General features: G+C 38.5%; 1 protein-coding gene across 5 annotated transcripts in view; it reads right to left on the bottom strand.

The window, feature by feature from the left end:
* Positions 1 to 14,321, bottom strand: part of LOC129721827 (RNA-directed DNA polymerase from mobile element jockey) — a 159,182-nt gene extending 144,861 nt beyond the window's left edge. For 2 of the 5 annotated variants that reach the window (XM_055674863.1, XM_055674866.1), the window contains exon 1: positions 14,119 to 14,316. The gene's annotated coding sequence lies outside the window, so the exon portion shown is untranslated. Of the gene's footprint in view, positions 1 to 14,118 lie in introns of all 5 variants that reach the window. The other 3 variants (XM_055674864.1, XM_055674867.1, XM_055674868.1) reach the window with 3 other exon arrangements.
* Between the last annotated feature and the right edge of the window lie 565 nt (positions 14,322 to 14,886).

Here is a 14,886-nt window from a genome sequence, read left to right as displayed (position 1 = left end):
TAACTATTTCCCCAGTTAGGACATTTTTCAATCGTCAGCTCCACATTTACTGCTTGAAATAGAAATAAAAACAGATTGACTTGCATTATAGTCATTAAAAATAAGAAAGATAAATGTTTCATGACGGACCCAACACGTCAAGATGTTGCCGTTGGTACAGACGGCAACAGACTGGCGCTTTTTGATCTCTTACTGATGCAGTAAACCCCACTGCGACGTGAGAGATACGAAACAAAAGCCAGCCACCAAACAATACTCTCTACTGAGTAAATGATGATGTGCGATAAAGTGTGCAAGCGATACAAAATAGCTATTTAGCGAGGTCGTCTTATACGTCTTGCGGTGGTGTAATCGGAAACGCATCTAACCGGAGATTAGAAGTTGTGGGTTCGAGTCCCACCTGCTGGACTACATTTTTCGTAAATTTCTAATTAACTATTTCCCCAGTAAGTACATTTTTCAATCGTCAGCTCCACATTTACTGCTTGAAATAGAAATAAAAACAGCTTGACTTGCATTATAGTCATTAAAAATAAGAAAGATAAATGTTTCATGACGGACCCAACACGTCAAGATGTTGCCGTTGGTAGAGACGGTAACAGACTGGCGCTTTTCGATCTCTTACTGATGCAGTAAACCCCACTGCGACGTGAGAGATACAAAATAAAAGCCAGCCACCAAACAATACTCTCTACTGAGTAAATGATGATGTGCGATAAAGTGTGCAAGCGATACAAAATAGCTATTTAGCGAGGTCGTCTTATACGTCTTGCGGTGGTGTAATCGGAAACGCATCTGACCGGAGATTAGAAGTTGTGGGTTCGAGTCCCACCTGCTGGACTATATTTTTCGTAAATTTCTAATTAACTATTGCCCCAGTTAGTACATTTTTCAATCGTCAGCTCCACATTTACTGCTTGAAATAGAAATAAAAACAGCTTGACAAGCGGGGGCCTAGTGTGGTTGGTAACGTCTCCGCCAACCACGCTCGACGCCTGGATTCGAATTCCACCGCCGACATAGGTGTCGATGGTTGTGAGGTGGCGTGATCCACTCACAACCAACCCAACTGGTCAAGATTCAATCCTAGCCGACACCGGGAGATTTTCTGAGGCGAAAAATCTCTGGGATCACGCCTTCCATCGCATGAGGAAGTAAAGCCGTTGGCGCCGGTCCGTTAATAAACGGGTCGTGAGTTAGGGTCCTGGGTGTAGAGTCGCCTCCCTGGGCGTCGGTGATTGGCCACAACAGTGGCGGAACTAGACCGACGGAAAATAAGCGAGAATAAAAAAAAAACAGCTTGACTTGCATTATAGTCATTAAAAATAAGAAAGATAAATGTTTCATGACGGACCCAACACGTCAAGATGTTGCCGTTGGTAGAGACGGCAACAGACTGGCGCTTTTCGATCTCTTACTGATGCAGTAAACCCCACTGCGACGTGAGAGATACAAAATAAAAGCCAGCCACCAAACAATACTCTCTACTGAGTAAATGATGACGTGCGATAAAGTGTGCAAGCGATACAAAATAGCTATTTAGCGAGGTCGTCTTATGCGTCTTGCGGTGGTGTAATCGGAAACGCATCTGACCGGAGATTGGAAGTTGTGGGTTAGAGTCCCACCTGCTGGACTATATTTTTCGTAAATTTCTAATTAACTATTTCCCCAGTTAGTACATTTTTCAATCGTCAGCTCCACATTTACTGCTTGAAATAGAAATAAAAACAGCTTGACTTGCATTATAGTTATTAAAAATAAGAAAGATAAATGTTTCATGACGGACCCAACACGTCAAGATGTTGCCGTTGGTAGAGACGGCAACAGACTGGCGCTTTTCGATCTCTTACTGATGCAGTAAACCCCACTGCGACGTGAAAGATACAAAATAAAAGCCAGCCACCAAACAATACTCTCTACTGAGTAAATGATGACGTGCGATAAAGTGTGCAAGCGATACAAAATAGCTATTTAGCGAGGTCGTCTTATACGTCTTGCGGTGGTGTAATCAGGGTTGCCACATTTAAATCTGTGTTTTCCCTTGAAAAATTCTTAGCATCTGTATCTGGAACAAAAATATCTGTAAAAAAAATTTGTATCGTTTAAACATAAAGAACTTTGTATTTTTTCAAGGTTTTATGGTACATAAACAAAATTTTTAGCTTAAAACGTGTGAGGAGTTGAAAATATATTCAATTTGCTTAATATTTAATGAAATAAAATTTCGGATTGTTTTTAAAAATTAATGTCAATTTCGAAAAATCTGTATATCTGTACTTTTCGACGAAAATCTGTATATCTGTATATACAGATTCTGTACCGTTACTTCGGTCAAACATCTGTAAAATACAGATTGATCTGTACATGTGGCATCCCTGGGTGTAATCGGAAACGCATCTGACCGGAGATTAGAAGTTGTGGGTTCGAGTCCCACCTGCTGGACTATATTTTTTTCGTAAATTTCTAATTAACTATTTCCCCAGTTAGTACATTTTTCAATCGTCAGCTCCACATTTACTGCTTGAAATGGAAATGAAAACAGCTTGACTTGCATTATAGTCATTAAAAATAAGAAAGATAAATGTTTCATGACGGACCCAACGCGTCAAGATGTTGCCGTTGGTAGAGACGGCAACAGACTGGCGCTTTTCGATCTCTTACTGATGCAGTAAACCCCACTGCGACATGAGAGATACGAAACAAAAGCCAGCCACCAAACAATACTCTCTACTGAGTAAATGATGACGTGCGATAAAGTGTGCAAGCGATACAAAATAGCTATTTAGCGAGGTCGTCTTATACGTCTTGCGGTGGTGTAATCGGAAACGCATCTGACCGGAGATTAGAAGTTGTGGGTTCGAGTCCCACCTGCTGGACTATATTTTTTGTAAGTTTCTAATTAACCATTTCTCCAGTTAGTACATTTTTCAATCGTCAGCTCCACATTTACTGCTTGAAATAGAAATGAAAACTGCTTGACTTGCATTATAGTCATTAAAAATAAGAAAGATAAATGTTTCATGACGGACCCAACGCGTCAAGATGTTGCCGTTGGTAGAGACGGCAACAGACTGGCGCTTTTCGATCTCTTACTGATGCAGTAAACCCCACTGCGACATGAGAGATACGAAACAAAAGCCAGCCACCAAACAATACTCTCTACTGAGTAAATGATGACGTGCGATAAAGTGTGCAAGCGATACAAAATAGCTATTTAGCGAGGTCGTCTTATACGTCTTGCGGTGGTGTAATCGGAAACGCATCTGACCGGAGATTAGAAGTTGTGGGTTCGAGTCCCACCTGCTGGACTATATTTTTTGTAAGTTTCTAATTAACCATTTCTCCAGTTAGTACATTTTTCAATCGTCAGCTCCACATTTACTGCTTGAAATAGAAATAAAAACAGCTTGACTTGCATTATAGTCATTAAAAATAAAAAAGACAAATGTTTCATGACGGACCCAACACGTCAAGATGTTGCCGTTGGTAGAGACGGCAACAGACTGGCGCTTTTCGATCTCTTACTGATGCAGTAAACCCCACTGCGATGTGAGAGATACGAAACAAAAGCCAGCAACAAAACAATACTCTCTACTGAGTAAATGATGACGTGCGATAAAGTGTGCAAGCGACACAAAATAGCTATTTAGCGAGGTCGTCTTATACGTCTTGCGGTGGTGTAATCGTAAACGCATCTGACCGGAGATTAGAAGTTGTGGGTTCGAGTCCCACCTGCTGGACTATATTTTTCGTAAATTTCTAATTGACTATTTCCCCAGTTAGTACATTTTTCAATCGTCAGCTCCACATTTACTGCTTGAAATGGAAATGAAAACAGCTTGACTTGCATTATAGTCATTAAAATTAAGAAAAACAAATGTTTCATAACGGACCCAACACGTCAAGATGTTGCCGTTGGTAGAGACGGCAACAGACTGGCGCTTTTCGATCTCTTACTGATGCAGTAAACCCCACTGCGACGTGAGAGATACGAAACAAAAGCCAGCCACCAAACAATACTCTCTACTGAGTAAATGATGACGTGCGATAAAGTGTGCAAGCGATACAAAATAGCTATTTAGCGAGGTCGTCTTATACGTCTTGCGGTGGTGTAATCGGAAACGCATCTGACCGGAGATTAGAAGTTGTGGGTTCGAGTCCCACCTGCTGGACTATATTTTTTGTAAATTTCTAATTAACTATTTCCCCAGTTAGTACATTTTTCAATCGTCAGCTCCACATTTACTGCTTGAAATAGAAATAAAAACAGCTTGACTTGCATTATAGTCATTAAAAATAAGAAAGATAAATGTTTCATGACGGACCCAACACGTCAAGATGTTGCCGTTGGTAGAGACGGCAACAGACTGGCGCTTTTCGATCTCTTACTGATGCAGTAAACCCCACTGCGACGTGAGAGATACGAAACAAAAGCCAACCACCAAACAATACTCTCTACTGAGTAAATGATGACGTGCGATAAAGTGTGCAAGCGATACAAAATAGCTATTTAGCGAGGTCGTCTTATACGTCTTGCGGTGGAGTAATCGGAAACGCATCTGACCGGAGATTAGAAGTTGTGGGTTCGAGTCCCACCTGCTGGACTATATTTTTCGTAAATTTCTAATTAACTATTTCCCCAGTTAGTACATTTTTCAATCGTCGGCTCCACATTTACTGCTTGAAATAGAAATAAAAACAGCTTGACTTGCATTATAGTCATTAAAAATAAGAAAGATAAATTTTAACTATTCCTAATTCTTTTTGAAAAAACGGTTCTTGGCAACATAAAATCGAACATATCACTAGTGTCGTGAAATGCACGGAGGCACGCGTCTAGTGAGTTATGTTAACCATAGCAGGTCCGGTGGTGAGGAATAACTAGCAGTGATGTGCTACGGAGTCGTCGGGAGGGTGCATTGAAATGAACTTGTTCAAGTAGGGCAGGACAGTCGATGGTTCCGTTGATTAGGTCGAAGATGAACATTCTCTGTTGATTGAGGCGTCTATTTGACAAGGGCTCTAAATGAATAAGTTGGCATCGATCGGTGTAGGGCGGGAGATTATTTGGATCGTTCCACGGGAGACCGCGTAAGGCAAGTCGTAAGAACTTTTTTTGTATCCGCTCTATTTCGAAAATCTATGTCATTTGGAACGGTCACCAAACAGGAGAGGTGTATTCCAGAGTACTGCGCACTAACGAGCAATACAGAATTTTGAGAGCATAAATATCAGTAAAATTGGAGGTATGGGGGCGAATAAATCCCAACACAGAAAATGCTTTTGCGGTGATGATTCCAATGTGTTCGTTAAATTTAAGTTTTGAATCAATTGTGACTCCCAGGTCACAGATGGATTGTACTCGGTCGAGACACTCAGAACCCAGGAAATATCGATATTCAACTGAATCGTTGCAGCGAGTGAAGGATACAAATTTGCATTTTTTGCAATTAACACGCATGCCGTTGTTATCACACCAAATCATCAGAATATTCAGATCTTCTTGCAACGCTCCACAGTCTGCTAAGGATGAGATGACACGGAAGAGTTTCAAATCATCAGCGGAAGATAGATTTCTTGACGAGATCAGTGCATACAGATCATTAACGAATATTTTGAACAATAGGGGCCCGAGCACGCTGCCTTGAGGTACACCGGATGCAATGTGGAAAATGTAAGAGTGGGCAGAGTTAACCAATATGTACGCAGAACGATTTGTTAGGTATGAGAATAACCACTCCATGATCCATTCTGGGAAACCCATCCACCTCATCTTAGCAATTCTTAAAACATGTGGCACAGTGTCGAAGGCCTTCGCAAACTCTATGTACACAAAATCAACTTGGCGTTTTGCTTCAACTTCTCTGGATAGGGTGGTTACGTAGCACATCAGATTCGTCGTCGTTGATCGGTGTTTCATGAAACCATGCTGGAACTCAGATAAGAATGGTGACATAACACTGTATAGCACGTTGTGAACCAATTTTTCAAAACTTTGCTCAGACAGCTAAGTATGGAGATTCCGCGATAGTTGGTTACACAGCTGCGGTTTCCAGACTTATAAACAGGAATAATGCACGCAGATTTCCAATCCGTTGGGAAGACTCGATCTCTTAGCGAGCTATTGAAAATTAGGGCAATTGGTGACGCGAGAGCAACAGCACAGTTTTTCAGTAGTAGTGGGGGTATCTCGTCGACGCCAGGTCCTTTATTGACATCTAAATCTTCCAGAGACTTTCTTACGTCGTTCGTGGAAAACTGGATGGTGGGCAGATTCAGGTCATACACTGGTACGTGAGCGAATGCATTATAGTGACACCAGAGTTTCCGTGAGATTGCACTCCTGATTGGAAGATGCATTAGAACAGCGGTTCTTAACCTGGGGTACGCGTACCCCTAGGGGTACGTGAAAGCCTCTAGGGGGTACGCGAAAATAAAATCAGCAATGGTCAAAGCAATTTGTCTTTATTATACTTCATTTGTTTTACAATATTGCTCTCAAAACAGGAATGTAGCAATTAAACAAACCATAGTTTAATTTGAAACCTGAACTAGACCTTTACAATATGATCTACCATTACTCTCTCCCACGCTGCCAGAACAAACCGAGCCAGGGGGTACAATTGATTTGAAAATTATCGCCTAGGGGTACGTGGACAAAAAAAGGTTGAGAATCGCTGCATTAGAAGGAACATATCCGTTGATTTCATCGTCAAATTGCCAACATAGGGCGGGAAGGTTGAAGTCTCCAATAGAAAAAACGATGTGAGCATACGACGAGCGATCCAAAATTGTTTGCATAACACTTGCGTGTGCCGAATATAGTTCTTGAGCAGAGTTGGGCGGGAGGTAAATGGCTGCCACGTAAAGCGATCGATGCTGCAAGCTAATGCGAACTGCTACTTGCTCGAGCTGGTTACAGTCACTCAATGACACGGAGCTGCAACTAAGGTGACTTTTGACGGCTATCAGTACGCCGCCCCCTCGAGAGTGAACACCAGTCGCTTCATTGCGATCACTGGGAAAGAGAGTATAATTGGACGATATTTCTGCACTGTCGATAACGGCGTTGAGCCACGTTTCCGTGAGAACAATCACGTCGTAATCGCTGCCACTCAACAGTAACCGCAGTTGAGCGATCTTGGTGCGCAAACCTCTCACATTCTGGTAGTACACAGATATAAAGTGACCAGGAGCTCTTTCTGCCGCAACGGACGACGGTTGAGTGCTGGAAACATTGGGAATTACGGTGGGCGTATCATGGTTCGTAGTTGATGCGTACTTGCCTGCATTGACGGTTTGGAAGACACCTTCTCCGTTCTCGATCACAGGACCGGGATGGCTGTAGGTCGCTGGCAGGAATAACTCGACTGTGCCGAGGGGATTAGGGTCTTCCATAAGGCTTGCAGGCGTGCATCCCGGGAATGACTGATTCGAAAAGGTGTGAGGCGTAGATATTGATGTTGCAGAAAAAACTCTCGGAGTTGGGGCACGATCATGAGATATCATAGCGGATGACTAGAACGGTCGCGAGTATCAGGTACATAAACATCAGAGGAATGATGATACTTGCCTGGTGTAGTGAGTTGGAAGACCCTGTCACCGACCCCAAACACAGGACCGGAACGGCTGTTGAACGAGGACTAAACAGGCGCGACTGCGGTGGGGGGATCAAGGGCTTCCAAAATACTAGTACGAATGCGTTCTGGATGATTTAGCTTAGTCCCATCATAGGTGTTACTGGAGACGATACCTGGGATAGCAAAAGTAGTGTCGTTCGTTTTTTGGTTCTCGGTGGTGCGCGAAATTTTTGTGCTCTGTAATCCTCGAAGTCACGAAAGAGAGTACCCTCCGGCCATGTTCCCGCATCCAGTGCTTTGGCCTTTAGGGATGAATCAATTCCAATTTTGAAGGACACGAATGTGAGAGTGCTGATATCCTTGTCCTTCGGAACAAGCTTAACAACAACGGGATCGTTGTCGATCTCGAGATTGGCTTTCGCTAAAGATGACATTAACTCCACAGAAACATCCGGCCGAATCCTCGATATATACAGCCAGAATCTTTCATCGGTATAATTGGTAGCAGGAGCTTCGACGATATTATCCAAAGTCCGTTTACTACCAACAGTGCAGTTGTCCGAAGAACGCGGGACCACATCAGTTTCGCGGGGTCTCTTAAAGGCCCTTTGTTGATCTACTGTAGGCCAGCGATTTCGCAGTGACGGGAAAAATTGGAGAGTCGGTTTGGTGTTCAGCTGTTATATTTCGCTATGTAGTTCGGTAATTGCATTAGTTAGCGAATTAAGCTGCGGCAATGGATCTGCATTAGATGTCAGCATTCGAAAATGAGAATTCTCGAACAGCTCGGCACAGTTGTCTCACATCCAGAAAAGGTTCTTTTTGTGCGATGTAAAATATCCCTGAAGGGCGCGTGATATGCCAGCACATGTCCTCATATGAAATTTCGCTCCGCAATAACCGCGGCAGGTAACAAAATCGATACCCGAAATAGTGTGAGAACACTTTGCACACGTTTTTGCCATGGTTATATATATATAGTTCCGATACCCACTACTAGGCGACCCTTTATCAGTAATGCGGACAGTCTTGGAATTGATTATCTTTGCAAAGCCTTGCAATGAATGAATCGGATAGTATGAAGATATGCTGATTGTATAGCAATCGGGCGCAAATTGCGAAAGCTTAGTAGTAGTAGTTTCTTGATTTGAAGGATAGATGTCGCTGTCAGCGAAAAAATCGAGCAGGACAACAGTGCGGGAGAGACAAACTAGTCGCAAATCACTTCACTAAGCACGGCAAAAAGTTTCACTGATTAGTGCACTATGGGGCACTTTTCGCAAGATACTTCACTTGTCCAATACAGAGACGAGAACAAAGAAGAGTTCAGAATACATTCACTAGTCAAAAACCATAAAAGCACTACAGAAAACGGAAAAATTGAACGACGTAAACAAACTCAACCAAAACAAACGACGTAAACAAATTGATATTGAACAATTTGATATATATAATATATATTCCCGTCACTCGCCACAACCTTGATACCAACTACGCAAAAAGCAAACCTAGCATGAGTTTTATCGGTTTAATGTCAAACAATTTTTAATCTTAGAATATCCGCTTGAATCGGTCTGGTCTCCAATTTCAGATAGTCTCGTTGAGATTGTTTTTTTGCTTAGATAGGAAAATTCACCCAATTCGCTTAATTAAATGGTTGTCTTGATAGTGCAGCTACGAACAAAGGATTTTCTGAAGTGACAGCGCTAATATAAAAGATGCTCCCTTTTCAAATATATATTTTTACTTAATACGCTTCAACGTCTCAGCATTTAGAAATGCACTGTTAGATAAAATTGCAGAAAATACAAGAGATACAATTCCGTCTGCTATTTGTTTTAATGGAATATAAAAATACCGTAGTCCTACGTCACCCTCCTACTTTTTTTGATTCATCGGGAATGACTGAGGAAAGACCGGCGACTCTAGTTATTACTTCCTGGACGGCAAGCTCGTGCGGGCTTATCATGGAATGACCCTGATGGGGGGGAAATGTTCAAATGATACCTTTTATATCAAGGTTTTGTCAGTTAGTTGGAAAGAGGGAGGAGTTAAGAAGAATATGGAATGGTAAGCAGAGTAAAAACGCATCGGAAACAAAAAGAATTTCGAGTAAATCAACAACAACAAACAAAGTCAGATCGGTTGTATCCGTTAGTGTCGGCTGTGCTTGGGAAGAGAGGTAGTGAATGGCTGCTCGGTACACGCAAAGTTGGAATGTGCGTAACCAGGTCATTTATGAGCGAAATTAGCGCATTTCCTGGTTAAGTTTGGAACCAGTACAACAAATGTGTGCTGGGCATAACGCATTTGATGCTCTAGCGTATTTTGAATGTATTCAGCCCCTCTAAATCAATATACTTCAAAAGTTTCAACCGATGTTGGTATCGTCATGATGATTTGTACTGGTATTGGTAATGTTCTTTAAAAAGCTGCTATCGTTGCAGCACTGCAACCAACACTGATGATTTTGGTCATGACTGAATTGATGAAAATCTTAACTTATTGTTTCCCTTTCATGAATCTGGTCATTTAAAAACATCATCGAGTCAATAATAGAGATGCACCGAATAGCACTATTCGGCCTTCGGCCGAATACCGAATAACCTTTTTTCCATTAGTCGGTGAGACGAATATTCGGCCGAATATTCGGCCGTATATTCGGCTGAACACAACGTTGATCGTATGATAACAAAATAACCAAATGGTCATTGTTTGAAATTTAAATTGTTTCTTTCGCTTTCCAATTGTTCATGTACGAAAACGATTGAAAATTGTCCGAACTATTGCACAAGAAATAATTAATTATGCGCCTATGGAATAAGGCACGCTAATCCGTGGCGCACCTAGTTTTGTTCTTATTTGAGTTGTCGTTTAAAAATAATGTTTTTGAGGATTATGGCTAACACAATTTAAAAGTTTGTGTCACAGCTACATTTTGAGTGTTTTTGAAAAAAAAAAATGCGAGAAATGAACGAGAACTGAGGATGTGACTTTGGCTCAGAAAAATAAACCTCATCCAGACAAAACATCAAAGAGATGTGTGGAGATTGCGGTTCGTGTTCCGTTTAATGAGATATATTCCTTTCTAAGCACAAGTTACATCTTTAGTTTTCGTTTACCCCCGTTCATAGAACTTTGCACTATACTTTTATAATATTTTCTGATAATCGTTGGCCACTATTCGGCTTATTCGGCATATTCGGCCGAATAATAAACTTACTATTCGGCGAGCCGAATATTTGGCAAAATCCATTTTTTGCTGATATTCGGCCCGAATATTCGGCGACCGAATATTCGGTGCATTTCTAGTCAATAACAAACAAAAAGACATTAGGTTTGTTCAAAACATTTTTTTTTTAATATAACTCCGACTCTGGTTTTATTTATATGCATTCGGTTCCGCGTTACTGGCACCAGCGTCAGTAAATCCTGTTGCAACAAGGCTCGCTATTGGCTGTTTCGTTTGCTGACAGTGATTAGGGATGCACTAGCCTTTGATACGCACCTGCTCGCGAAAGTAAGCAGCGTTTTTTTTTTTTTTGAACAGATCGTTAACCCAAAGCCGAAGTTTACCGAAACATCACGATTTTGTGTGTATCTCCGTCCATGTATTCATTGTACAAATGATGCGTTTTGCGTTTCACACATTTTTTTGTGAAATCAGAGCAATCATTGTGCGTTTTGAAAGGAAAGCTTGAACTTTTGCGTGTATGATTTAGACAATCGATGTTATTTATCAATTTTTTAATAGTGTATCTCAAACAATAGGTTGTTTTTGTTACATAAATTTAACCGTAAAAGAATTTATGAACGATTGATGCCAAAACCTCGATAACCTGATTATAAATGACTGAAATATAAGCACTCAAAACCTGACCGCTTTTCCCTGGTTTTACCTGGTTGAATTACTAGATTTTCCTAACTTCCAGATAGATGTAGTCCTACGTCAAAAATGATTGAAGGTGTACTGAACGAACACATTTTTTCATCGATCAAAAAAGCGGAACTTTGACCGCTTTGAAGCACGTGTTCCCAAGGTCCGATTGAGCTGAAATTTTGCATGGAGGCTTTTTTCGAAACTTTTGTGCACTACTTCCAAGCAAAATTCGAAAAGTCGATTTAAAGCCCGCTCTAATCTTATAAGTACTATGTGATGTACTAAAGTATATATGGCGAGCAAGGCGTTTCAAGTGAGCGGCAAACGAAAGTAGCAAAGATTATCAAAAGAAAGAAGGATTTGTTGCGTTTTATGGCCCAAATTAAAGTTTTTCCACCGAAATTTTCCAGGGTTCGGAAAGCATAACGAAAAAAACAGGATTTGAAGGAATCCGGATCAGACGACTTTTTGCGGACCAGACTTTTTCCGGACCCTACCCGGTCTGATGTCGAACACTAGTCTAAAAGAAAAAGAAAACCGATAATCGTCTCCTGTGAAAACTTGTTCTACCGTGAACTTTCACAAGCCTACTCACTAGAATACAAAAACAATTTATGTTTTTTTTTTTTCAAACACTTGTATCGATAACCGCATATGAATATGAATTCGGAATGCCCTCGAGCAAGCCGTCGAGCAAGCCTTCGAATGCTCGAATCTCGAGTGAAATAGTCATTGCGATACGAAACTTATAAACGTTGGCTGGCAAAATTATTTTCGATTGCACACTAGTATTTCGAAACTTACAATACAATAGTGATATGAATCCTCATGCATAGTCTTTCAATCGACTTCAATAGTACTGTGGGAGAGTTTAATTCACTATTTTTAATTTGGTTTAAATCTTTGCGCTATATGGATCTTATAAGTGACAACAAGTTTATACGCTAGCATTAAATAATTCATAAATATGTTTCTACTTCAATATAATCACTTCCGATGCTATACATACTTCTCTTTTCGAATTTGGTGCTTTTTGGTAACATCTTCATCACCCTGTCTCCAGTTTACGATTTTAAAGTCAATTTTCCTGTTTAGAAAGTGTTTATTTTTGTTTTCCCGTTTAGTCCGTTTCTGTTTCCGCTTCTCTATTCCGAGGTGAAATTTATTCCGCTTTTTAGATCAGAGAGAGATTTTACTGCGAGAAAAATGTTTTGGAACATTTTTCAAGCAATCTAATTTTATATTGTAATCATAAAGCTGTGAATATCTAGTAGAATCTGCAATAGGTACTAACATACTTATTAGTGTGTGGATAAGATCGAAAAAATTAATCAGATACCTAGATAATGTTTGTAGTTAGCCAATTTCAAATGTCTACTTATGCTATGTTCATTTTTTATGGATCTCATTATAGCACAGGTATTTTTTACTAAATTCCAGGAAAATTAACAGGAATTAAATAAAACAGGTGATTGGTTCCTTGTTGGAAGTACTTTTTAAGTGTATACCACTTAGAGCAGTTTTATTGGTTTCATTTGAAAGTTAAGGAAATTTCTCACTAGATACAGCTTCTACATGTCTAAATAAATGTAAAAATAACATTCTAAAAGCAAAAATGTTCCAAAGTAGTATGTTTCAAGAGTATTCTGATGTTTTCTTACAAAAAAACGTGGTTAACATTATTAATTTTTAGGCCAAATTAAACATTTTGAACCGCTCCACAGTTCATTCTTTGATATCTCTCTATCTGCTTCAGTAATCGAGAAATTACAATTTCAATACACCATGTTCTGGAGAACCTACTTCAAAATAAAACTGGCAATCAAACATTCTGCATTAAGCTTCAAATTTCTTAGTATTCGACAAATTTCAAGCTTAATGCAGAATGTTTGATTACTAAATATACTAAAGCAAATTGCAAATTGAAAGTTTTTGTCAAAGAACGAACTGTTAGCAGTTAAAAGCGCCCAAAAATTAAGCACGATTTCTCATCTTTTCAATGAAAAAAAAAAAAAAAATATATATATATATATATATATATATAAATATGAATATATATATATATATATATATATATATATATATATATATATATATATATATATATATATATATATAAATATGAATATATATATATATATATATATATATATATATATATATATATATATAAATATGAATATATATATATATATATATATATATATATATATATATATATATATATATATATATATATATATATATATATATATATATATATATATATATATATATATAAATATGAATATATATATATATATATATATATATATATATATATATATGTATATATATATATATATATATATATATATATATATATATATATATATATATATATATATATATATATATATATATATATATATATATATATATATATATATATATATATATATATATATATATATATATGTATATATACAATTAGCACACATCCACTTCCACAAATGCTCTTTGCAAGCTTTGAATAACGATTTTAGCACGACACTGAATAAGTTTTTGATTTTCATATTTTTTAATATCAGAGCTCGAAAATATGACCATTGAATGTTGCAGCCCTGATTTTAAGTTTTACGAATTCGAATAAAATTAGTATTCTATATTTACACTCACCTATTTTCCAGAAAATTCAACAAACTTTGTATAATGTGGAAATAAAATGGACCGAATGTTATTCGATACTATACTTTCTAAAGCGAATACGCCTAGCATCTATACAACTGTCTGTACGCATGTCACGCACTTTCCCAGTCATATTTCGGCATTCATTCACAATCCGAGAGCCTTTGTTGCATGTTTGCGAAGAGAGACTAGAGAGCTTCTAAACTATGATGTGAGCAACAAGTGGAACATATGCATTTCAACCAAGCCATTGACATCCCTATACCAAGTAACAGAGAATGGCAATGGAATCATGTCCTGGGCTCAAACACATTTGTGTCCGCTGTCAGATAAATAAATTTTACTCATTTTAGAGTCTTTTAACAAGCTTGAAAATATCAATAATTTTAAAACCGGTTTGTCACATTTAAAAGAGAAGTAAGAGAAGAAAGGTAGAATAAACGAAATCTGTTTATAAAAGAATTCGGTAATTTATTGAACATATGTTGAATAATTAATAAGTGAAATAAATGTCTATATGTATTGTTAAATAATTGTAAACATGAACTTTGTTACACGTTATCTAAATAAACATTAAAAAAACTAGCAATACTCAGAGGGAGCGATATGCGGAAAGAATGTTGAGAGCCAAAGAAACTGTCAAAATCTAGGTCAAACGAACAACATTGCACATTGAGAGGTATTGCAATCTGATACAATAAAGAATATATTTATTTTCACACGTTTTTCATGTTCTATTGCTGAAAAATGAATTCATTC

Source organism: Wyeomyia smithii, chromosome 2, assembly GCF_029784165.1.
Source record: "Wyeomyia smithii strain HCP4-BCI-WySm-NY-G18 chromosome 2, ASM2978416v1, whole genome shotgun sequence".
Taxonomy (NCBI): Eukaryota; Metazoa; Arthropoda; class Insecta; order Diptera; family Culicidae; genus Wyeomyia; species Wyeomyia smithii.
The sequence above is the reverse complement of the archived record's forward strand: the minus strand, read 5'-3'. Positions and strand labels throughout refer to the sequence as shown.